The sequence below is a fragment of the Chelonia mydas genome, chromosome 7 (genome assembly GCF_015237465.2).
Source record: "Chelonia mydas isolate rCheMyd1 chromosome 7, rCheMyd1.pri.v2, whole genome shotgun sequence".
Taxonomy (NCBI): Eukaryota; Metazoa; Chordata; order Testudines; family Cheloniidae; genus Chelonia; species Chelonia mydas.
This window is the reverse complement of record NC_057853.1, coordinates 48,948,458-48,970,857: the sequence shown is the minus strand read 5'-3', so window position 1 is coordinate 48,970,857 and position 22,400 is coordinate 48,948,458. Positions and strand designations below refer to the sequence as shown.

The 22,400-nt window shown below is 57.9% G+C and overlaps 1 protein-coding gene across 2 annotated transcripts in view; it reads right to left on the bottom strand.

Moving 5' to 3' along the window:
* Nucleotides 1-19,413, bottom strand: part of CAMKV (CaM kinase like vesicle associated) — a 51,513-nt gene extending 32,100 nt beyond the window's left edge. The window contains exon 1 of one of the 2 annotated variants that reach the window (XM_007052679.4): nucleotides 19,179-19,413. The gene's annotated coding sequence lies outside the window, so the exon portion shown is untranslated. Of the gene's footprint in view, nucleotides 1-19,001; nucleotides 19,139-19,178 lie in introns of those variants that run through there. The other variant, XM_037905954.2, reaches the window with a different exon arrangement.
* Nucleotides 19,414-22,400: the final 2,987 nt, after the last annotated feature.

Below are 22,400 nucleotides of genomic sequence, written 5' to 3'. Positions count from 1 at the left end.
TTCCACCCTGCAGAGCCCTACATGCAGAGCCGCCATGACGGCCCACAGCGTGGCAGGATCATATGCCCAAGGTTACATGGCATTCTGCCCTGCAGAGCTGCACTGCCCCAGTTGCTGCGACTGGCGGCGTGCCGGAGCCCAGCCCTGCACTGGCGATGGCCCTGCCCAGTACGAGCCCCAGGGGCAGCATGCCTGAGCCCTGCCCTGGCAATGGCCCTGCCCAGCCAGACCCAGAGGCAGCATGCTCAAGCCCTGCCCTGGTCTGGGAATGGCAATGCCCAGTGTGAGCCCGAGAGGCAGCATGCCCAAACCCTGCCCTGGGGACGGCCATGCAGAACCCTAGAGCCCCAGAGCACTGCGTGCACAAAGCCCAGGGGCAGCACCCACCCCAAACCCTGCACAGTCTCAGTGCCCTTGGGGCAGGGACTCTCACTGGGCACAGCCCCCAAATCAAGGGCGGGGGTGGCCCCTTGTGCTCTTGCTTCCCTCTCTCCTGCACACAGCGGGCTGAGGAATTGGGAGGAGCAGAGGAGCTGGGCTGGGGTCTCTACACCTGTTAGCTGGAGGTATGGGGTAGTGCAGAGCTCGCTGCTCTGGGTACCAGGCACTGAGCCTGTTGCTATGGCAATGGGAATTGTACAAGCAGGATAAAGGCAAGTCCATGAGGAAGGGGCAAGGCCAGTCTGAAACACCCTGTTAAAAGGGGTAACGGTGGTGGTGGGGGGTCTGAGATTCTCTGTTGGCAGAGGAGGGGCAGAAGGAGGGTCTGAGACGCCCTATTAGCAGGGGAGGGGGTGGTCTCTGGGCTGCGGGATTCACTACAGAGGCTGCTGGACACAGACAGACCCTGTGGTTCTCCCAAGGGCTCTGGTCCCCAGCCTGTGCTGCCCTGTGTCACCACTAGGGGGCTCCCCACAGCCCAGCCAGGCTGCATGGTATAGAGGCATGGCCGCAGGCACTGGTGAGGCAGTTGGCCCAGATCAGCACCACCCACTCCCGAGGCCAAGCCAGTGGTTGCCCAGTGCTACAGCAGGGCACCTGGGCTGCCTGGTGCTGGGGCAAGGGAGGAGGGCATCATGGTTAAAGCAGCCTCCTTACTGCCCTGGGAAGGCAGGGCATGGAGAAGTGGCCAGGCAGAGAGGTGCCTGGGTCAGGGCTCAAGGAGGGCCTTTCCCTGCAGCAGGATGGGCCGGGTGGCAGAGAGCCCTGGTCATAATGTGCAAGGTAGTCTCCAAGTCCATTGCGCCCCACCCTGCCCAGGGAGGGCCCCAGGCACAGATCCCTGCTGCCTGGAAGCCTCACGCCTCTCAGCTGCCACTGCCCAGAGCCCTGAGCTGAGTGGGGCAGTGCAAGTGTCTCAGTGCCCAGCTGGGGCATCTGGGTGGTGCAGGGAGTAGCACCAAGGGCACTCGGGCACCACAGGGCGCTGCGAGACAGATTCCCCCAACTTCCTCCAGCCAGAGGCAGGCCCCATGGGGAATGAGGTGGGACAGGGTGTGGCACTGGTCCCTGTCTGTGCTGAGAGCCAGGGGCTGACTCAAAGCACGAGGGGCCTAGCCAGCCGGCCTGCTGCAGATACAGTGCAGCTGGGTCTCATCCCTAGACATTGTGGGGGGAGCAGAGTTGTGGGCCACCGGGCCCCCAGAGACTCAAAGCCATGGGGGGAAGCCAGCAAGACTGCAGGGGAGGGCACATGCATGGGCACATGCATGACTGGCCCAAGGAGCTGTGACTCCCCGCAGCGGTACAGGAGAGGGAGGAAGGCAGGGAAGATGAGGGCTGCTGGACAGGGAGGGATGGAAAGGAAGGGCAGAGAGGAGGGCTGGCAGGGAAGCTCCAGTTCCCCATGTGGGCCTCTCTGCAGTATCCGGGCAGTGCCAGGCAGCCCCCTCTCCCACGGAATGGAGCTTTGTGCCTGCACTGGCTGCACCTCAGCATCTCGGGCCAGGGAAGAGCAGCAGCAGAGAGAGGCCAGAGCCCCTCCACTCCTGCTCAGAGGGCCGAGCTGGGCTGCAGCAGGCCCAGCGGGGATGGAGAGGGGTTTGCAGGGCTCAAGGCTGGACCAACGCTCCTCACCTGTCCCAGACCTGCCATGGATCCAGGGGAACTCAGGGGCGCTAGGAGCTTGTCTGGTTTTGCAGGTGCCCACCTTGCCACCCCACAGGCAGCTGGCTGGGAGGGCATGCGCAGTGGCCCCCTCTCAGCCCTCGAGGGGGGGGGGGATCCCAGGCGGCACTGGGGTAGCTAGCCTGCCTTGCCCAGACCCCCAGGGCACAACCCACCCTACTAGGGGATTCAACAGCAATTCCAGCCCCTCGAAGGATCTAGGGCAGGATCCAGCTAGGGCAGGATCCAGGCTCCCCAGCAAGGCCCCCGCTCTCTGGGGCCAGTGGGGAATCAAGGGGAAGATCTGACCAATGCAGAGCAAGGAAGCTGGGGCTGAATGGAAGGTGCAGCCATGTGAACCAGCCACAGCTTCCTCTCTGGGGTATTCGAGCCCCTTTGGTTCCTCTCTGTTCCTGCTGTGACAAAGTGGGGGGTTTTCTTGGTTTTTCCAATGGTTTGCATGCAGAGGGTGGTGGGACTCAGTTTCCCTGGGTGTTATTGGTTTAACGGGGGGATGGGAGAGGGAGTTTGTTGTTACAGAGGACCAGCAACAGAACTTGGAACCCCAGCCAAAGGCCGGGAGAATGGATACCCCAGTGACTGGTGACCAGGAGGCACAACTCAGGAGTCACAGCTGGTTCTGCCAGTGGGAGGACAATGGGCTGTGAAGAGAGGACCCCGACGACCTGACCAGCTGTTCCAGCCAGAGGGGTACAAAGGACGGCTGAGAGGAGAGGAGGCCCAGGCAACCCTGTTTACTTGGATAGAAGACAATGGACAGAGGCGGGGCTTGGGGGAGGTGATATCAGATGCCCAGCTGGAAGGCGGGGGGCGGGGGGGGGGGGGGGGAGGGGGGGGTGGGAGGGGGCTTGGGACTGGAGAGAGAGAGCAGGCAGAGCCCACCTGAATGCAGGGGAAACTTAGATGTACTGTGCTGAGGGAGGCCAGGTCTTGGGGCCCTGGGAGTTTCCTGTGCTGTGTTCAGACATTCAATAAACACTCCTGTTTCACATTAGCTGAGAGTTGCTCCGGTCTAGAGTACAGGGTTGTATTATTCCCTCTGGGAGTTGACTCCCTGAGGGGGCCCATGGTGAGAGACAGGTGTGCTAAGGCTCAGAGAGGTGTGGTTCCAGGAGGTGGATGGGGTTAACCCGTGAGAGAGAGAGGACCCCTGAGAAGGGCTATCACACTGAAGGGGATTCCCCTGAGGGACCATACGGGGCCAAGAGTGGGCATGACCTGGGAGTCCGTGACAGGGACTAGGACAGGGTTGGGGCCCCACAGAACAGGACTGGCAGTGGTGGGACAAAGATGGGGTTGGGATCCCCTGGTGGGGGGTGGTTATGGAGGACAGGGATGGGGCCCCATAGAATAGGGCTGATGCGGGGAGGACGAGGACCGGGTTGGGGTACCACAGAACAGGTCTGGCGGGGACAGGACAAGGACTGGGTTGAGGTCCCCTTGGAACAGGTCTGGCGGGGGCAGGACAAGGACTGGACTGGGGTCCTGTAGAACATGACTGGTGGTGGTGGGATGAGGATAGGGTTGGCTGGGGTCCCACAGAATAGGAGTGGTGGGGGCGGGACGAGGATGGCTTTGGGGCCCCACGGAATAGGGCTTGTGGGTGTGGGGGAAAACAAGGACAGAGTTGGTGTCCCACAGAAGAGGAGTGGAAGGGGTGGGATGAGGATGGGGTTGGGGCCCCATAGAACAGGACTGGCAGGGGCAGGACAAGGACCAGGAGTGGAGGCCCCGGGGGTCCAGAGCGAGTGGACTCCCTGAGGGGGCCCATGGCAAGAGACAGGCGTGCTAAGGCTCAGGGAGGTGCGGTTCCAGGAGGTGGAGGGGCTTAACCCCTGGGGGAGAGAGTGGACCCCTGAGAAGGGCTGTCTCACTGAAGGGGGTTCCCCCCAGGGACTGTACAGGCCAAGAGTGGGCACAACCTGTGAGTCCGTGACTACCCGCATTTCCAGTGCAATGCTTGGTTTGCTTCCACCGCATGGCAGGGAAATGGAGGGTTAGGCAGCTTGGTACAGGCTAGCTGGGGCTGTAGGCAGCCAGGAGGGGTGGGGGACAGGGTGGGAAAGGACACAGGAGGAGCACATGGGAGGTGAGTGACTCTGCTCAATAACTTTGTATTGAATTTTAAATCACTGTCATTAGACTGAGCTGAACCATTCATACCTCCAAGTGATTGGCAAGGGCTGGCTGCAGATTCAGGCACCCGCCACTATGTCAGTGATGCTCGGGTGGGCACATTTCAAAGGCTTGAGAGCCAGAATCATCCTTTTCCAAAGAAATCTGTGATTCCGGGCCACGACTCTGCAGCAAAGGGATGGATTCAGTGGCCTCCCAGGGCTGCAGACTCCCCAGGTCGCCCTGTGGCAAGCCTTTCCCCCGGAGCACTGAGTCCAGGCCTGGGCACCTTGCTTTCATGCACTGCAGAAGGGCCAGAACTTCTCTGCCATGAAGGGGCTGAGCATTGATGAGGGATCTGGGGGCATTGCACCTATGTTCTGAAGCCAGCCCCGCTGTGGCAGTCAACTGCAAGACCCTGCTGTGCCCCACTCCAGGAAGCACTCAGCTGTTAGGCCACACTGCAGTATTCTCAGGAACAGTGGCCAAGCTCTTGCTTCTCAGTATTTTCCATTCCTGGACTCCCGCGGTGCCCACCTAACAGGATGCTTGCCCCACCTCAGCATGGGATCCACGCCATGTAACACTGGAAACAGGCAATTTAGGAGAACATTAAGATTGCGAAGGGAGCCAGGACAAGCTGCAGGGTGTCAGGGCCCCACCAGATTGCAAATGCAGTGCCAACCACAACACTCTGCACCATAGGCGCTGACTCCCCCCCACCCCCACAACAGGTACTCGACCTCTGCTCCACCATGAGGCCCCAGCCCTGCTCCGCCTCCTCCCCTGAGGCCCTGCCCTCACCCTGCCTCTTCCCACCCCTGCTCCACCCCCTTCCCTGAGGCCCCACTGTCACTCCGCCTCTTCCCGACCCCGCTCCCCTGAGCCCCCACTCCAATGCCTCCCATCAGCTGCTTGCTGATCTGCTGGCCACCCTGGGGGCCTGCTGAATAGCTGATCGGCAGCCAGCCCTGGCCCAAAACCACTGTGGCTGGTGGGTGCTGAGCACCCCCTACTATTTTTCATGGGTGCTTCAGCCCCAGAGCATCCCCAGAGTCAGCGCCTCTGTGCTGCACAACGAGAACGATGCTGCTGGCTAGGATCTGGGAAGATCCCTTCCTAATCGCTATTGGGCAATTCAGTGGCCAGAGCTTCCCATCTGACAGCTCATTAGCACTAATTACTTGGCACTGGCTACATTGATGCTAATCCTATTCCAGGAAAGCATCAGTAGCTACTACTCACAGGCATGAGGCTGACACACTTTCCTGAGCAACAGCCGGATCCATCCCAGCATCCCACGCCCAAGCGAGTCAGTAGCCTGCACTGTCAGCAGCTCCCATGTGTACCTGGCACCTCATGGACACATTCAGCCTTAGAGCCCCTTGGACTCTGTGGTGGAGGGGAACAGCCCCCTGGCTCACAGAACAGGAGCCTGGCTCTAGGACACCAGGGTAAGCCCCCAATGCTCCCTAAACATATCACAGGCCTTTCGGTACCCCTCCCCACACAGGACCAGGGGTGAAGGTCTGGTCTGCAGGAACTAGCCCCCACCCTGACCTGAGGGGAGGGTCTCTGCCTCCTCCGGCCCCCCACATTGGGCCCAAATCACCAGCCCACCTCCTCCAATCCCCTCCTTGCTCCTTCTTCCCCAGCAGTGTCCGTGGCAACAATATCCTAACATGCCTGCCCAAGAAGTCCTGGGCCTAGCAAACCCTGCCCAATCCAAACAAAGGAGGTCACCCCTCCTGCAAAGTGTGCTGTGCTCATGGGGTGCACGCCATGCTTCCCTCTGGCCACTGGTCCACAAGCTCTGGGGTTCTCAACCTGGATGGCATTTCAACCCCTAAATTGCTAATGAGAGGAGGGTCTTGCTACTGAAGGGTCTTGCTAACAACCTACTACCGCACCTGACTAATGGAGCCACTTCTTTAGCTGATGCAGGGGTGGCCTGTACTGTGATGTTCAAGATCCTGGGTTCAAAGCCTGCTGATGAACCATTAACACTGTGGGGAGCTTCCGCCCCACCCCCCATCTTCCTCTTAAAACAGCTGCTGTCTGGGCAGGAAATACTGTGCCAAACACAGCCTCTGTCCTGGCCCCTCAACAGCTGATGCGGAGTCAAGAGGAGCTGCAGGCCCCAGTGAGGACAGGGAAACTGCCACCAAAGCCAGGGTTCAAATCGCTGGCAGGAAACAGCAACATGGATTCAGCTGGCAGCAAATGCATAGGAATGGGGGGAGGGTTAGCAATATGCCAACACAGAGCCCAGTGACGGGAGGAGCCCAGATGCAGGGAAGTAGACAGCAGGAATGAGGGGTTTGCAATGCAAATGGGGATCAGGCCTGTGGGAGGGTTCATTAGCTGGGGATCCGGTGCTAAGGATCATTCTTATTAATGCCACAGGGCAGCAGAAAGGGGCACTGGAGGGGTTGGGTGCATGTGCAGCATCGCTACAGCCCAGAGCAGGAGGGGGAGACCCTGCACACTGCCCTGGGGTGACCCCCACATGGGATCCTGCACCCAGAGCAGGGAGAGGTAGCCTGTCTGTGGGAGTCTGGGGAGATGGCACCCCACTGGCCGGATGATGCTGATTTACACCCATGGGGAATGTGGCCCATCAGCTGCCCTGGGGTGATGCTGATTTACACCCGCCAGGGATCTGGCCCCTGTTCATCAGTGTGAACCCAGTTTCCTCCCCTCTGTTACAGCCACACCTGGGATGATGCAGAGACATTTTAAACTCCCAGTTTAGCCCTCATCCTTTCTGCACCTGGAGTCAGGGCTCGTCTATGCTTGGAGCTGGGGGCGTAATTCCCAGTGCTGAGAGCTGCAAAATGACTCAACTTCCTGGAGGTCTTTGTGCCTTGAACACTGTTGATAAGAATGCTGTGGCTTGGCTTGACTGGATTGCATACGCCAAATAAATAAATTCCCAGCTCAAGGAGATGGACCTACATTGGCTCTGCTGGAGCTTGGGTGCTAAAAACAGAGCGTAGCTGCAGCAGCGCAAGAAGCTGGCCAACCAACTACGCTTAGCCTCTCGGATGGGATTGCCCTAGGGAAGCTAGCCTCTCCCACACTGGGGCCACGACGGCGCCACCATTCTCTTTAGCACGATAGCTCAATCAGAGCTAGCGCAGGCATGGGTCCTCTAGTGGGGCTCGGGGAGACGAGCGTAGACGGTGCCTCAGATATGCTGCTGCTTTTAATCAGTCCATTTCCCCAGCAGCCCAGGTGTGGCTGCAGACTGGGAAGGTTAATTCAGCTGATGAAAGAACACACCTTCATTCCCACTAGAATAAAAATGGACAGAGGATCTGGAGAAACCTCTTGTCTTCCCCTAGCCCCATCCCATACCCAGTGCTGGAGCGCAGAGGGGCATGCACGGAGCAGAGCTCTGGGCTAGACTTGACAGAAGCTGCAGGCCAGATCCCTGCCCAGGCTTTGGCATTGCTCTGTTCAGGATGCCACGGTCCCCCTGTGCTTAAGGCAAGCACTCAGTAGATGCTGCTCTGCCATCGCTGTACGCATTGATAATGCTGGCTCCGTGCTGCTGCATTCTACCAAGGTGCCAGCCCTCGAAAGCTGGGCTAAGATGCTGGCAGGGTCTTTGTCACCAATGTGACTCATCTGCTCTGGGCGCCTGGCAAACACCACAAAATGCTGCCAGTTCTGGCTCCCCCACTCAACCTGTGACAGCCCCTGGCTAGCAAACGCCCCTACCCCATCCTGCCATTCAAGTGCTCCCCAGGCAGGGCTGGTCAAGAGGAATCACGGCACCCCTGGAGCAGTGACTACTGCTGGGCATTATAGACTGGGGGGTCAGGGGCATCCAGAGGGACCCCACTCACCGTGGTGGATCCCACTGCACTCTGCCAGGATATGGGAGCCCTCGGACACCACAGGGTCATGGCTGTCTGACCTGGGAGCGGCTGGCTGGAACTCCGTGATCCCGCCTGGGTTTGGTGGGCAGAGTCCATGAGATTGACGTTCACACTAGGGCAGAGGTGCTACCAGCCGGACTGTGATATACACCCCACTCCCCACACGGCCCTGTGACAAGGTTGGGATTTTTGTAGTGTTTTACATGAATGGTATGTGCATACCTCAGTTTCCCTGTGTGCTGTATGTTTAACAAGATGGTAGGAGAGGGTTTGTTGTTGCAGAGGACCTCACCTAGCAGCTGGGACCCCCAGACAATGGCCTGGAGATGGGGAACCCTAACAACTAATGACTAAGAGGCCCACCCCAGCTTGACAGCCAGCTGGTTCTGGCCAGTGGGGGGACAAAGGGCTGAGGAGAGAGGATGCTGGTGCCCTGACCAATCAGTTCCATCAGAGGGGAACAAAGGATGGAAGAGGGAGAGCCCCAGTGACCTGTTTACTTGGGAGGGAAGACAAAGGACAGGGGAGGAGCTGTTGGGGGAGATGATATTGGATGATTGGCTGGAAGGAGGAGGCTGCTGGACTGGACAGAGAGAGAGCATCCAGAGCCCACCTGGATGCAGGACAGACCTAGATGTACGGTGCTGAGGGATGCTAGGCCTGAGGGCCTGGAGAGTTTCCTGTGCTGGGTTCAGGTGTTCATAAATCATCCTGTTTTACACTGGACGAGAGTCACTCCAGTCTAGAGAACAGGGTTTCATTATTCCTTCTGGGCGTTGAGGCCCTAGAGGTCCAGAGCGAGTGGACTCCCTGAGGGGCCCATGGCGAGAGACAGGCGGGCTGAGGGCTCAGAGAGGTGTGTTACCAAGAGGCAGAGGGGCCTACGGCTTAACCCCCAAGAGAGAACGGTCCCCTGAGAAGGACTGTCGCATTGAAGGGGGTTCCTTCCAGGGACATTATGGGGCCAGGAGAGAGCACGAGTCCTGTGAGTCCGTGACAGGCCGCAGGGAGGAATGTGGTGCTGGGTGGGGGAGGCATGGGCCATGACCTCACTCACTCCTGTCCTGGGGAGTGAAGGGGCTCAGGGAGATCTCACTGCTCTGTCTCGGCACATGCCAAACCAAGGGTCAGTTGGCAGGGTGTATACCCGGGACCCCAGGCCTGAGATAACAGGGAAGCTGCTGGTCGGGAATGAGGAGCATCAGCAGAGCTCAGGGGCGAGCCCAGGGCTGGGCAAGCAGGTGGCTGCGGGGCAGGAGTGAGGGGCACTGGCAGAACTGTGCAGGAGGAGCTTTCCTTTTCCTTTGCTTTATCAGTGACTAACAAGTACCAGATTCACACCCATTAAACAACAGTTTAAACTCAGTCTCAGCGCTCCGTTCTTAGTGGGTGCTGGGGCACAGACAGCATGCAATGGAAAAGCAGGGAGGCCAGGGGTTGACTGGTTGGGGGATGGGTGCTGACAGCTCCTGGGCAGGAGGGCAAAGGACACACTGTGCCAGACTGGCAGGGAGCTGCACCTCACAGATAGGTTCAGAATCAGCAGGATGAGCCCCAGCGCAGCTTCAAGGCCTGGGATTCACATGCATCCTGCCCTGCCCTCTCCTGCTGGAGGGAGCTGCCATGGGGCAGGCTGTGCTCAGCACTGAGAGGAAGCTGTGGTACGCAGGGACCCTGACCCACACCAGAAGCAGGAGGCACTCACCCTGTGCCCTGCCCAGGATGTGGGGCTGGGTCCCCTGGAAGCCTGCCAGCCTGGCACCTTGTGATCTGCCCAGACTGCCAAGCCCCTGCCTATACCCTCAGCTAGCTTCCCCAGGAAGGGACAATGGATTTCACTGGCCGATGAATGGGGAGGGGAGGTTACACATCATGCAGGAAGTGGGGCTGTTATAGAGTCTGGCTCTAGCACAAGCCATAAAGACTCAGGTGTCCAGCCCTCAAATTCCCTGGTGCTGGCCATGTTGGCAGCCAATGCACCAACAAAAGCAGGACCCGGGATGGGCCCCCTCAGCCTGGGCCAGTTGCTTTTCTCCTCCCCCACCCACCCCATTCATCTCAGCCTGCCCCAGGCCCTCTCAGGAGCTTCCTGCTCCGTAGGTACAAGACGCCATCCTGGCTTCTTCTGCCTGCTACATTCAGCATCCCATGGACCTTTCCTATCTTTGCTGGGGAATCAGGGCCTCCCTTGCATGCACCTGTCCACCCTCAGCAGTGAAGAGAAGAGCAAGGTAGCAGAGTCCTGAGCTGCCTGCATGTGGAAGGCGCTGGAGCCCCATGTCATGGAGGGAGATTCTCTTCTCCCTGCCCCACTCCATGGGGGTTATGTGGATGTGCCGCACTAACACCCCTGGAGAGCAGGGATGGCGTTAGGCACTGAGGTGGGGCCCCAGGGTCTTGGGCACAGCGGTACACATGGCAGGGCATGTGCGAGATGCAGCATGTTGGAACGGCACTGGAGGGAGCTGTGAAAGGTAGCGTTCACTTGCATTGCCTGCTGCTCTCCGGCCCGTAATGAAATGCTCTACTACTTTATGGATCTAATAAGGAGTAGGAAAGCCAGAATTAGCGACTGAGCCTCATGCCCTGGCAGGGGAGCACAGCACCAGTCCACTTCCAAAGCACTCTGGTGGGGTGAGCCGGCACACAGAGCCGGCCTCCTCTGGTTAGTCACAGGGGCAGCGCCATCAGCGGCCCATATTCAGCAACCATCTGCTCACCAGGGCCCGTGCTGCAGGAGTAGGGTGACCAGATAGCAAGGGTGAAAAATCGGGACAGGGGTGGGGAGGTAACTGGCATCTAAACAAGACAAATACCCAAATATCAGGACTGTCCCTATAAAATCGGGGGACCCTATGCAGGAGCCAGGCAGTGGCAGAATTGCGGCAGCAACCTTCCAGGGCAACACCAAGGGAGCCCTGCCAAGGAACGGGAGGACGCAGGGCATGAGCCAGAAGAGAACAGGTGTGTGTGGGGGTATCTGGACTGGACAAGAGCAGAACAGAACTGAGTTTGCTGCACCTCTGAGCCAGGGTGCTGGATGCCGGAAGACACAAGTCTAGTGAGAGGGGGGCAGCAGGGGGAGCAAGACAATGCAGACTGGTAATGCTCATCTGGTTTAGGGACGTCTCTGGCCTCCATCACTCTAGTACGTGGGCACCTCACTGTCTGTCACATCTGTATCACCACAGCCCCCTGGGTGGCCAGGCAGGGCTGTTGTCCCCATGGGGCAGTTGAGGCCCAGAGAGATGAAGCGACTGGCCCAAGCTCACTCAGAGAGTCTGCAGTGGACACAGGAACTAACCCCAGGTCTTAAATCCCAGGGAGCACCCTAACCACTGGGCTATCCTTCCCCATGAGTGCAAGTCCCCACCATTCTTCTGGAGCCCATGTGGCTAGACACTAGAACCAGTCCAGAGCTGAGATTGAACCCAGAATCAGCTGAGGTGGCATAGTGACAAGGGCAAACAAAACCTAAGGGGGGCCAGGGAATGAAAGGAACTTTTTCCAGAGAGATAACATGACTCTGGGAGCTGGTGCTTTAAGGAAAATAAATAACATGGGACATACAGTAAAATTCACAAGAATGGCGACTGAAATATTTTTGACTCCTGAGTAATTTGAGTGCCTTTTAAAAAAACTGTCATTGACAACGAAGAAGAAGGAGGGAAAAATCACTGGGAAATCAGAACCTAGTTTTCAGCCCCTGTGCATCCGCAGGCCATAGAATTTGTTCTGGAATACACCCTTCGCAACTGAATCATGCTCCAGAATTGATTAATTTTGTTTTTTTAAAAATCCTCATTCTTATAGTCACAAAGAAAACCCTTAAAACATGATCCAGCCTTATGGTGTCTGCCTGAGTTTGCAGACAGCCCCAAGCGATAGCTGTGCACGTGTCCCTTTGGCTCACCTGAAACAGCCAGCTAACGTGCTTAGCCCAAAGTCTCAAATTCCCCTCCTCCTTCCCACCACCACTGTTCTCCCCATGCACACATCCAGTGGTGAGCTGGAGACAGTTCACCCACAGGTTCACTAGAACCGGTTGTTAAATTTAGAAGCCCTTTTAGAACTGGTTGTCCCGCGAGTGACAACCGGTTCTAAAAGGGCTTCTAAATTTAACAACCAGCCAAAAGTGGAGCCTTAGCTGCCAACTCCGTGGGTCCCCCAGGGCTGGAGCACCCATGGTGAAAATTTGATGGGTGCAGAGCACCCACCTGCAGCTTCCCACCCTGCACCCGGCCCCAGCTCATCTCCGCTCTGCCTCCTCTCCTGAACGCGCCGCCCTGCTCTGCTTCTCCACTGGCCCCCCGGCCAGCTTCCTGAGAATCAGCTGTTCGTGCGGGAAGCCTGGGAGGGCTGAGAAGCAGGCGGCGGCTTCACGCTCAGGCCCAGGGAGGCGGAGGCGGAGCGGAGGTGAGCTGGGGCAGGGGGGAGCAAGGAAGGCCGCCCGCACCGCAGCAGGTAACCCAGGCCGGGGCGGGGTGGGGGGAACCGCTCCCCGCCCCAGCTCACCTCTGCCTCCCTGGGCCTGAGCGCAAAGCCGCCGCCTGCTTCTCAGCCCTCCCAGGCTTCCCGCATGAAGCTGGGGGAAGCTGATTTGCGGGAAGCTGGGGGTGGGGGACGCGGAGAAGCAGGGTGGGGTGGCATGTTCAGGGGAGGAGGCGGAGCGGAGGTGAGGTGAGCTGGGGCTGGGGAACTCTGCACCCACCAAATTTTCCCCGTGGGTGCTCCGGGGCTGGAGCACCCACGGAGTCGGCGCCTAAGGCGCCACTTTTGATGTGATCAGTGGGGGGAGCGGATGCTTCCCCGCCCCTAGGAGCCAGAGGGACCTGCCAGATGCTTTCTGGGAGCTGCCTCAGGTAAGCACCGCTGGGACTCCCCACCTCGTGCCCCGGAAGGTCCGTCTGGCTCTTAGGGGCGGGGTGGGCACCCACTACAGTGGCCCACGAGACCCTCCTGCCCAGTTCTGGGGGCAGTCAGGGGACAGGGGAGGGGGGTGGATGGGGCAGGGGTTCCAGGGAGGGCGTCAAGAAACGTGGGGGGTTGGATGGGGCAGGAGTCCCTGGGGGCGGGGAGGGGGCCACGACCCCCTCGTGGAGTGAGGAGGGAACTGGTTGTTAAGATTTTGGCAGCTTATCACTGCACACATCCTAACAATTTTGTCGATGCAGGTGGATGTTGTCAACACAATCTGCACCACATTAAAAAGGTGGGGGCCGTGTAAAATTCAGAGAACAGTGAGACACACCAGAGCTATTTCCTGGGTGTATCTGTTATTGTGTTACTAGAATTCAAAAGCAATAAAGTGAAGACCTCAAGTTTCTAATACTACCTCAGTGGATGCTGCATTTCCAGTCTCCTCCACCAGGGAGTAGTGTCATGAGGATTAGATTGGGCTTGCACAGCCACAGATCAGGTGGCATTCCCATGCACTTGGATATCGAGGGAATTGGAACAGAGCCACTGCCCCACCAATGGTACCTTTAGGGACGGGGTGGTGGTGGTGGAGGAAGAGAGTGTGAGGGTGGGGGAAGGGGAGGAAGAGAGGCAGAAGTCGGGAGAAGAGTGAATGTAGAGCCAGGCTCTCACACAGCAAAGGAGAGCTTTGCCCGCTAGGTCTGACTGTCTCAGCCAGGCAGAATGGGCACTAACCAGGAAAGAACCTGGCAGCCATTCGAGAAGAATGGAACCAGGAACAATAGGCAGCACTTGGTGTTCTAAAGGAAGAGGCCATGCCAGGGAAACATGACAGCTCTTGGGTTTCTTTAATCATGGGCCCGGCTGCTCAGGGGAGCCAGAGCAGGGTAACTCAGATTTTATAGCAGCACTCCAGAGCATCCAGCGACACCTCACGTGGCTTGGCTGGGCACGATCCTGCACATCCTGAGTACTCCCTTAAAGGGGTCACATGTCCTCCACTCCCATTGACTTCAGTGAGCGTGACCAGGCCCCATGGATGGCCTGGGGCAGTGACCCACATCCATGTACCCAGCTGGAGAAAAGAGGCCGTGTGGGGATTGGGCACAGGTCCAGCTTCACTAACATCCTCGTTAAGGCTCTGTGGGAAGCTAACTGTGTGAACGCGCAGACAAGACCGCACAAGGCGGTGTCACAAAGAGCAGGGGAGGCAGAGCTAATTCAAAGGAGCTGGAGGGAACACCAGGGGATTTGCAGTGGGACAGCTGCAGTCGACACAGCAGGAGCATAACTCTAGTCATGGGCACTTAGTGGCAGAGATCTGCACCCTGATGATACCAGCAGAGACCTAGGGGTGGCAAGCGGAGCGGGCAAGTTAGGAGTTTGTTGATGTTCTTCTGTCTGTTACAGCAGACCTCCAACCAGACTGGGGAAGGGCCACTATGCACACACATGCACAGCCCCTGCCCCCAATCGCTTAGCATCTAATTTAAGACAAGACGCAACAGTGCAAGACACAATAGCTGTGGAAGTGGGAGGCAGGGCGTGGATGGCATGAAGAGATGACGCAGCTTTCACAAGCCAAGGAGCCCGATTCAACGTAAACATTCCTGCTGCTGTACTGCGGCTTTAAATTAGCTTCCCAGCCCTCACCTGTTCTCAGCCCATCCACATAGCCCCCGCCTGACTTGCTTCGTACCTGTCCAGCCCGCCGTTGCAGCCTCAGCCCGACCTTGGGGGTTAACAAGCAGCTGCCTCTGCCTAGGGCTTTCTGGAGCTCTGCTTCCATTTCCAGCTAGGCAGGTGGCTGCCAGAGAACGGAGCAGTGAGCGGGGCGATTTTGCTTATTCAGAGGCACTGGTGTCACATACCCGGGAGGCGACAGCCTGCTCTGGGCAGCGCTCGGGCTACCTCTCCAGAAATAGTGGCTTCTCTTCTGACACCGTCTGACTAGAGAGGGACTGTACCCAGAGGGAAGAGCAACAGCCACTGATCAGGGCTCCGAGATGGACCTAAATAATGGTGCTGTGATATCAGCCCCCAGAACAGCCTCAAAGGGATTGTTCATGGTGGTGCAAGGAGTAACAGACAGGGACCACAGAGGCGCTAAGTCGGGATTGAGTGGCACTGGCAGAGCTGGGATGGGATAGAAGCACAGGGCTGGCATAGCAGGGGGCTGCAGATTGGGACCAAGGGGTACTGGCAGAGCTCCATGCAGGGAACCCTTCAAAGCTCTTTCAACCAAGTATCAAGCAGGGACCAACCCTACTTAGCTTGTGAGATCTGAGAAGAACAGAGCCGAAGTGAGACGGCTGCAGATCATAAAGAAACCCCAGGAAAGAGCCTTCATTGAATCTAATAGCCTCAACATCAATCATGGCAGCAGAAAAAAGGAAAGTCGGCTGCTGGGTTGTATTAAAAGAATGGGGAGGGGAAAATGCTGTTCTATAAATCAGTGGTTTGTTCACACTTCAAACCCTGCACTCGCATCCTGTCCTTTTAGAGGTGAATGTTGAGAACATATCAGGAAAAGGCAGTGGGGGATGGGGGGGAAATCAGGGTGATAGAGGGAAGGGGATATTACATACAAGAGTTGGGGGTTGCTGGGGTCAGTGCATCTGGAACTGCAAATTATTCCGAGTGGACTTGGCTGAGGTTTGTAAGGATCCCGAAAGATATAGTGGAAATGACATGGTTCCTTCCTATCCCATAACAGGAGAATAGGAGGGAGTCTCAGCTGATGACAACCTGTGGAACTCACTGCCATATCACACTCATGAGTCACATGCTGGAAAGGGAGTTAAAAGGACAGAGACATTTTGGGAGTTTGAGTAACACTGCAGAGCCTGCTAGGTGCATTAGGAGGCATTTTCAAGGGGGCCAAGGATGCTTTTAGACACAAACAAATCCTGCATCTTGGCAGGGGGTTAGACTAGATGATCCTTGCGGTCCCCTCTAACTCCATGTGTCTGTGATTGGCTGAAGCACAGAGGCTGGAGCCCAGCCTGTAGGCACTGATGGCTCCTCAGCAAGGTAGCAGGGAGTCTGACCCCTGCTCTCACACCTGAAACCAACTGCCTTTGCACATGGAGCTCTGCAAACCCCTCCAGCAGCTGTCCCAAACCAGGGCAAGGCCTGTGCTGAGCAACAGTCCTGCCCCAGCCCCAGGGAGAGAGGGAGACAGACAGACAGACAGACAATCTCTGACTTCAGTGAGCACTCCCACCCCCTGCAGTCCAGCATGGTGCTGGGGCTACTGGGAGGGGAAAACCCAGCCCATGAACTCTGACAGGAACAATACATCCAAACCATTGCCGGCTCCCAATAACAACCACTCACAATATTCTAAGAGAATTCACCAGCCCGATCCACCAGCTCCTCCCTGTGAAAGACGAGCTGGGACACAGTGCCCCGGGAAGCAAGAGGGAGACTGAGTCCACATGCTGCTTCCTACCAAGTGGCCTGCAGCCTAGCACTGACTCTGCAGCATCCCAGGCAGCTCGGACGTGCCCCCCCACAGTCCCAGGTAACATTAGGTCCTCCACAAGCCAAGCCCGACTTGCACTCCGCAGGAGATACCGATGCGCCTGACCCCAGCACCAGTTCCTGAGCACCGGGGCTTGCACTGAAGTGGGGTCTGTCTCGAGGCCAGAACTCACCGTTACCTGGGGCCATGGGGCTGGAATTAAGGAATAGAACACGTACAGAGAGGGAGATCAGGCCAAGAAATAACCTCTCATTGCTGGGGGAATCCTACAACTGCACAAAACTAAGCAGGGAAGGATCTTACAATGGCCAGGCTGGCGAGGGCAGCATGACCGGGTCAGGGTCCCCCAGCACCTGCTTCAATGGAGATTTAAGGAGAAAACAGCAACACACCGTTGAAACCCTGAGACCCCAGCAGGCCATATTCAGAGCTGGCGTAAGCTGGCACCACTCCATTGCAGGCAGGGAAGTTGCACCCATGTACACCAGGTCAAGACTGAGCCCAGACAGTCCTGGGGGGCCGGCATGGAAAGCAGTAAGATGAAATCCGCCTCCTCTGCACACACTGGGTCTGGGGATACCGGGGACACTGCTAAAGATCTACCCCACCCCAGGTGTAGCAGTGATTTCCAGGGCTCTGTGCCCCCTCCTCTCCCCAGCCAGCTGACTCCCTATACCACAGTTTACTGGCAGACTTCTGATTCCTGGCTACAGCCTGCTGTGCTCAGGTCAATATTTCTCCTCAGTGCCCTGGAGTGCAATGTGCAGGCACCAGGCAGCGTGAACCAATGGGTCCCAATGCCATGAAATGGCTTTAAGTTCAGAGGAGTGGGCAGGATGACACCAATCTTCCAGCACCTCCAGCAGCGGCAAGGTGCCACTGTCCCTGAGGGTGCACGCAAAGGCCGAGCCACTGCATGAAGAGTGCAGCCCCTGGGGGCTACAGCAGGGAGCTCAGGCCGAGGGAAGGCAGCAGGAGGGATCTGAGGTGGCGGGGGGGGGGGGGGGGGGGGGGGGGTGGTCAGGGAGTGCAGGTGGCAAAGTCCATCCTGAGGAGGTAGAGAGATCAGACAGACTGGGAGGGAGGGGGGGTTGAGGAGGACCACAGGGTTGCCCCAGCCCTACACTCCAGACTTTGCCCAGATGATCCTGCAGAAGACCAGAGCCCAGCCAGAGCCACATACAGAGGGCAGGATGAAACAATTTCACACCAGCACCACTGAGGGTCTGGGGCAGGAGCCAGGGCCTGACACCCCAGGAATGAAGGTCAAGGAAGGGGTGGGGACATCTGGCTTTGTGAGAGGGCTCCAGCTAGGGACTCGCAGGGGGCGGCAGAACTCAAACCCTGCCCCCTTCTCACATAAATGGCCATCACATGTGCACCCCCACTCCTGAGACAAACACAGCACACATGGCTGGTGTCACAGCCCTGAGCACGTGCAAGGCTCTGTCGGAGTGGATGGAAACCGCCTCTGGGCGGGCAGCGCTGCGGGCCCGGCCCCTCAACCCGTGTCGCTGCACCTGCTGGAGGTCAGCATCCCTGGGGGGAGGGGGGGAAGAGATCTACTTGTTATGCTTATAAGATAACATATTCCCCTCCTTCCCAGCAATGGCCCCATACACCCTCCAACTCTACATACTCAGTCAGCGCACGATCCCACAGGTGCCCCCTACCCCCCCCCCCCCCGGATGGCTGCCTGCGAGCCCCCTGCCCGCGCAGGCTGAGCAAGGCAGACGCACCCCTGCACGCGCAGGCGGGCATGGCCACAGATGCAGGCATGCTGCACCCACCCCCACACCAGCGCTGGCACAGCACGCGGCCCACGCACACAGACCCCCTCGCCCAGGGCGTGCCCCCCCATGCTGCCTGGCAAAACTTGGGCACCCGCTAGAGCCCAGCCTACCCGCCCCCTTCCCTTTATTTGTGACATTAGCGGTTGTCATGGAAATTAGCGCCATGTCTCGCGCAAGGGGGTGAACTGGGGGAGGGGACGGAAGGTAAAACAGCCCTAGCTGGGCGCAGATCAGCCCTCAGCTCCCCGGATCCTGGCCAGGGGGACCCCGCCGCCCCCGCTTCGGGATAGCCCCGCCTGGCAGCCCGGGGCGCTGGCCCGTGGGCACTGTTCCCCGATGGCTCCCGCCCGGTGCCAGCTCCCTGCCAGAGCAGAGCAGAGCACCCACCCCCGGCATATGCTGCACCGGGCGCCTGCAGCTAGCTGCAGGGGAAGGAGTCGCTAGCGACTGGGGGGGGGCGGCAGCTCCCCGGCAAAGTGCCCAGGCACCGCCGCAGGCTCCTTCCCCGGGTAACTTTGTCCGGGCACCCCCCCACCCTCGGTTCCAGCCGCCTCCTGCTCCTTGTCCCTGCCCCGCCCCCCGGGAGGCGCAGCGAGCCTCTTGCACCCTCCCTGCCTCCACCCTGCCGTGGGCGCAGCTGTCCCCTTGCCTGAGTGCGGGGGAGAGTCATACCGGAGTCACTCTCTCAGCGCGAAGGAGCGGCAGCCGAGCACCTGTCCGAATTACAGCCCGCGGCTCCACACGGGGCTGACAGCGGGGCGCGGGGCATGCGGGGCGCGCCCCCTCCCTCCAGATCGGACGAGTTCGAAGCCCGAGCCTGGCCCCGCGCCCCCGGCCGCTCGGGCTCACCTGCAAGCCTGCTCCAGCCGCGGGAAGGTGCCGGGTCCCTCAGCCCTGCCCCAGACGCTCAGGGCTCCTGTGCCGCCCGCCCCGCCTTGCCTGGGCTGCGGGAGCCGGGCGTCACTAAGCGGCAGGCTCCGAGGTGGGAGGTCGAGGGGGGAGCAGACGGAGCCAAGCGCGCTCCCGGCTCCGGGCACCTGGAGCATCTCCCCAGAGTTCGGCGTGGGAAAGTTACAGGGACTGGACTGATAGGGACCCGCCCCGGGGCGGGGCCAGGGCCCGCTGACGTAACCGGCAAACTTTAGGTTCCTGCTGCTCTGGGGACCATGTGCTGCCTGGGCTGGGGGCCCCCAGTTCCCTCTGGGCAGCCCCGGGTGGGCTGCCTTGGGAGGGCAGCGGGAGGCGTTACCGGGCTGCCAGCGGCCCGTAATGGGGAGGGAGGTGCAGGCCATGGAGAGGAGCCCTCCCAGGGTACGGAGTTCCACTGGGGGGCCCACAGACACTGCAGGTTCCCCCAGGGTGCTCCATAGGGTCAGAAAGGACTACACTGATCATCCAGTCTGACCTGGAGCAGGTGAGCTTTGGGGGCAGCCCACATGTGTAGCACCAGCCTGCCCTCAGTGTCACTAGGGGCGCTAGTTCTGGTGCTGAAACATTCACCAGCCCTTCATAGCGACAAAGTGCCTAACAAATGTGATCTGACTCACACCCACAGGAGGCAGATTAGTGTAACAGAAAGGGAAATTGAGGCACTGAATAGTGAAGGCTGCCTCACTGCCAGAGCTGGGATTGGAATCGGGGAGTCATCCTTGGGGTCTAACCACTAGCTTATGCTGAATAGCTCTCTGTTGTTAAATTGGGGTCTGCATTTAATCATCCTTAGGCTTTGTTTCTTATGTATGTCAGTAGTGTCTCAGGATCCCAGTCAGGATTACAGCCCCATTGTGCTTGTTATGTTATGTGGAAAGAGCCAGTGTTCCCCCAAATGGATGCAGGAATAAAGCTGTGTGAGTAACAGACTGGGCTCTGCAGCAGACTGAAACCCACACAGCGGTACCAAGCCTGCTTTAAACTGAGGTACTAGTTATGGGGAGGGGAAATCCATCTTCACACGGCATTTTCTGGGCAGCAAACCTGCTCTCATTTGTACTGTGAGATGTGGAATAGTGTGGGGTAGTGGTGGCTCATGGACACCTACAATAGCAGTCTGCGGCTCGGGTTCCCATGGGCTCTCAGGGAGGAAGGCTGTGTTACCTGTCAGCCCATGGATGCTGCCCCCATATCTAGAGGTGGTTGCCTCACTGTCTCACAGCCTAGAGAAACCACCCGTGTACCTGCCTTGCCTTTTGCCTGCAAACACCCCGTTCCAAAGCCCTTGTCTCAAACAGCTCTGCCCTAGTTCCTCAAAAACCACCAAAACCCAAAGCAAATTGGACCCAGCTGGCCTGCAGCCTACCCTGGTCCTTCAGAGGGAACTCCCCTGGGTTCTAGCTTCCCACCATCTCCCATGTCAGCCCCAAGGCCAGAAGATTTAGAGCAGGGGTGGCCAACCTGAGCCTGAGAAGGAGCCAGAATTTACCAACGTACCTTGCCAAAGAGCCACAGTAATATGTCAGCAACCTCACATCCTCCCACCTCCCCCCCGCTCCCAGCACGTCCCACCCACCGGCAGCCCCACTGGTCAGCGCCTCCTCCCCAGACCTCCTGATCAGCTGTTTCATGGCGTGCAGGAGGCTCTGGGTGTGGGGGAAGGAGCAAGGGCATGGCAGGCTTAGGGAGGGGGCAGGAAGGGGTGGAATGGGGGCAGAGCCAGGGGTTGAGCGGTGAGCACCCCCTGGCACATTGGAAAGTTGGCGCCTGTAGCTCCAGCCCTGGAGTCGGTGCCTATACAAGGAACCACATATTAACTTTTCAAGAGCTGCATGTGGCTCCGGAGCCACAGGTTGGCCACCCCTGATTTAGAGAAATGGAACTCTCTGCTCCTCCTGTAGGTGAGATGGGGAAAACCTAGCTCTGGCTAGACTTATTGACATAAATTAGAATATTGTTTCCGCAGAATTCCACCTTCTGAATTTTGTTGCTTTAGCTGGCCTTTGTTTATGTTTGGATTGTATACATTAGAACAGATGATTATCATTACTGTAGTCATGCAAGGCCTAGGGGTTGTGCTGGACATACCCTGGTGTGAGTAGGTCACACTGATGTCATGAGTAGTTAACTTTGTTTCAGTGATGAAATACAAGCTCAGCAGTTACTATGGTTTAGTTGTGGGGCTTAGAGTTTAAGGTATTGTCTATGGTTTAGGTTAATTTAGCTGCAAGTACACTCTAGAGAGGTGCAGTCAAGCTGATCTGGGTCCTTGTATAGATGCTACTAGGCTGATGGGAGAATTCTTCTGGCAATATCTTTCCCTGGGGTGAGTTTATTATAGTGCTAGAAAACCCTCTTCTGTTGCTCTAGCAGGTGTGTGTGCTACTCTGGGTGTATCGGTAACATTATAGCTATACTACTGTAGTGCTTGTAATGTAGACATACCTTAAGAAGTGGGGATTTGATTTTTCCTCATTTGGGCAGTCTATGCACAGTGAGTTCCTGTGTTCTAGCTTCCCGTTGTCCATACAGATGTAGCCTTCCTTTGTTTAGGATATTGGATGCCATAACTACAAGGGCCTCAAGGGCCTGTCCCACTTATTCTATGCTCCCTGTCCCCAAGTACGTACTTCTAACAGGGGTAGATGAGAGAACAGATGGGAGGCCTCTGTGGCCCCAGTCATGTCACACTAACTTCCCCCCATGCAGTTTGCCCCACTATGCCTCAGAGCTAGCGCCTTGTGCAAAGTCTGATCCTGCCTTGGGAGCAGAGATTTCAACAGGGCTAAGGAAAGAAGAGGGTAAGCAAACAAACAGTGCTGGTGTGGAGGCAAAGACAGCCAGGGGATAGGGCACCAGGCTGGGAGTCAGGGAACCAGCTTCTATTCTTGGCTCTGACCATGTCTTGCAATGGGACCTTGAGCATGCCACTTCCCCTTTCTGTGTGGCAGCCCCACACCACCATCCATGCAGTGCTTATCCACTGAGCAGAAAGTGCATGGAGCGAGAGAAGACCAGCACTAAATATGATTAGTAATAATCCCAGGGACTATCCGATAACATTAACTCACTCCTGCCTTCAGAGCCAGGCTTGATTTGTTTTGCACAGTGAGTGTGAATATCCTTATAAGGGCAGATGGA